The sequence below is a fragment of the Daphnia magna genome, linkage group LG4, assembly GCF_020631705.1.
Source record: "Daphnia magna isolate NIES linkage group LG4, ASM2063170v1.1, whole genome shotgun sequence".
Taxonomy (NCBI): Eukaryota; Metazoa; Arthropoda; class Branchiopoda; order Diplostraca; family Daphniidae; genus Daphnia; species Daphnia magna.
In genome coordinates, this window is record NC_059185.1 from 8,695,397 (window position 1) to 8,698,118 (window position 2,722).

General features: G+C 38.8%; 1 long non-coding RNA gene across 1 annotated transcript; it reads right to left on the reverse strand.

Moving 5' to 3' along the window:
• Positions 1–1,711: 1,711 nt before the first annotated feature.
• LOC116920654 lies at positions 1,712–2,309 on the reverse strand. Its single transcript, XR_004392801.2, has 3 exons — positions 2,085–2,309; positions 1,927–1,998; positions 1,712–1,847 (listed from the first exon to the last, which is right to left on the reverse strand). It is a non-coding gene; the product is annotated as an uncharacterized LOC116920654 (long non-coding RNA).
• Positions 2,310–2,722: the final 413 nt, after the last annotated feature.

Below are 2,722 nucleotides of genomic sequence, written 5' to 3' on the forward strand. Positions count from 1 at the left end.
CAGAATATGCAGATTTGGTCCCAGGTATCCGTAAAATTGGCGCTGACAACGGCACAAAGGATAAGGAACAACTTGTTCAAGATGGAAAACCAGATGAAGGAGCAGTAAACTTTATTCCCTTGACGGACATTTTGAAGAAGAAAGCATCGTCTCGCACAATCTATTGCCTTCCAAAGCATAGAAGATGTGCCTGTCATTTATTGAGTTTAGTCGCCAAAAAGGACATATTTGTTGGCCTTGACGCATCTTTGAAAAACTTAATGGATTCTACTGAGAAAAAGCTACTTGCTCTTTGGAGTAAGCAAAATAGAAGTTCAAAAGCTGCAGACGCTATTTATGAAAGCTTGGACGGTCTTTTTTGTTGTCAACAATGAAACTAGATGGAATTCTTATTTCGATGCCCTCGTAAGAGTGAGGCACTTTCTCAACACCAAGAAAGCAGACTTAAAAAAACTTTTCACTCATTTCAAAATTGATTATTTTCGGCCAACGGAAGAAGAATTTATCAAAGAATATGTCAAAGTTATGAGGCCGATTTCGGAAGCATGGGATGTTTTGCAAGCAGACATTAAAGTTAATGTCGGTTACCTCCTTCCCACTTTAAAGCTTTTGTTGGAGAAAATGGGAAAATTGAAGAACAATTCGGAGGTGAAGCACTGCAAGTCTATTGTCAATAATTTTATAAATTCCGTTAAGAAGAGATTTGCCGAATGTTTCGATGATGAAGAGCTTAAGATCGCTGCAATGTTGAATCCGCAATTTAAAACTTCGTGGATTGATGATATCGATAAAAAAGAAAACATCGATCTTTTGATTTCGGTTTATCTTTCCTTCAAAGAAAGTAATCCTGCGAATAGGTATATTGCTTTTTTTATCTTTGATCTATTTTATATTTTCTGTTAGAAATTTGTAAAGAATTTTCAAAAAATTGTTTATTTTTTAGATTGGCTTCTGCTGAAAACGATGACCGTTCAGATACTGACAGCGACTTCAACAGTCCACAACCAAAGAAAAGAAAGGATTTCTTTAGAAGCCTAAAAAAGAAGAAAGTTTGTACTGAAGCGAATGAAGTGGATTTATTCCTGGCCGACGAGAGCACCGAGACTTCAAGTTTGGAGAATTACCCTACTTTGAAAAAACTCTACATGAAGTACAATGCTGCTCTCCCATCGTCCGCTTCCGTTGAGCGTTTATTTAGTGCCGGAGGTCTCATTTTCATTCCGACAAGGGCCAATCTTTCAGATGAGAACTTTGAAAAATTGCTTTTTCTAAAAGTGAATAAATTTGAATAGTAGTATGCCCACAATGCTTCTTTTTACAATTTCGAAAGTACCGGGAGAAGTACCGTTACCGCGGTACTTTGTAAAACCTCTGCGGTAGTACCGTTACCGCGGTAGTTTTAAAAAAAAGTGAACCTACCGCTACCGATACCGTGGTACTTTTTAAAAGTACCGGGCCCAACCCTGTTCAAAAATAAAAAAAGCTTTTTCTCTCCCCCCCCCCCTCCACAGCACATTCAACTTTTTCAACCCGTATGTTGTGAAGGTTCCCGACTATCCATATTGCGGATGCAGTCGCTTTGTAGGTGAAAATGATTGCTCTTGCTAGAGATCTTCTTGACATAAATTTTCGTTTGAACTCAAAATGTGTTCTTCTCAGTTGACAGCCCAACAGCCACTGCCTATGTTGATTTCATCTATTATAGATGTATTGGAAATAACGCATCAGCTAATGGTTAGATGTCGATGAATAGAAGTCTCAACAATAATATTTACCTGCCGAATTCATTTAAAATGTGTTCTTGTTAGTTTTCACAGCCCAACAGCCACTGCTTCCGTTGATTTCATCTATTATAGATGTAGTGGAAATAAAGCATTAGTTAATGGTTAGACGTGGATGAATAGAAGTCTCAACAATAATATTTACCTGCCGAATTCATTTAAAATGTGTTCTTCTTAGTTGTCACAGCCCAACGGCCACTGCTGCTGTTGATGTATTCTATTACAGAAAATGGACATATGGGATTAGCTACTGATTACATGCATAGAGCAACGTGTAAACACAATAACAAACACAATATTTACCTGGCGAATTCATTTCCAAATCCTCCATCCTCTGTAGTTCAGCATCAACTTCCATAGCTGAACGAATAATAGCCATATGGTGGTGAATTACGGCACTGATTTCAACAGGACTTCTTTCATCTTTCTCGTCTATAAAATAGTCGTTCAGCGATTCGCTGTACAAAATGCCGTTTGATGTTTCCTCAATAAGTTCCCAATGCATTTCGGTGTTTACTGTGTTCACACGGTCCCAAACGTCAACTGCAGACGAAATTAAATTATGCATCGCGAAAAAGTTCGCAATCGATATCCAACTGTCAATTATCGATTACTATCATACTTGAAGCACGAGGTGCAGAGAAATCGTAGCTTCGGTAGTAATCCGCCAGGAGCGCGAGGGAGGTGTTTAAAAAATGGCTGCTAGGCTGGGTGGAAAACTGGCCAAATAAGCCCTTTACTAGATTGCGAATAACTCGGCCAATCAAATCCGGAAAAAGATTTCCTTTCGGATTTGCATTGAGGGATGGCCAAGCAAACTTTTGGTACAGTATCCTGCACAAAAATCCGAACACCGATTTAATTTTTTAAAGCCACCTGTTGGCGGGGTAAAGGGTTTTTGTTTGTTTTTCTTTAAGAGGGTGGGTAGACGGGGTGATGGA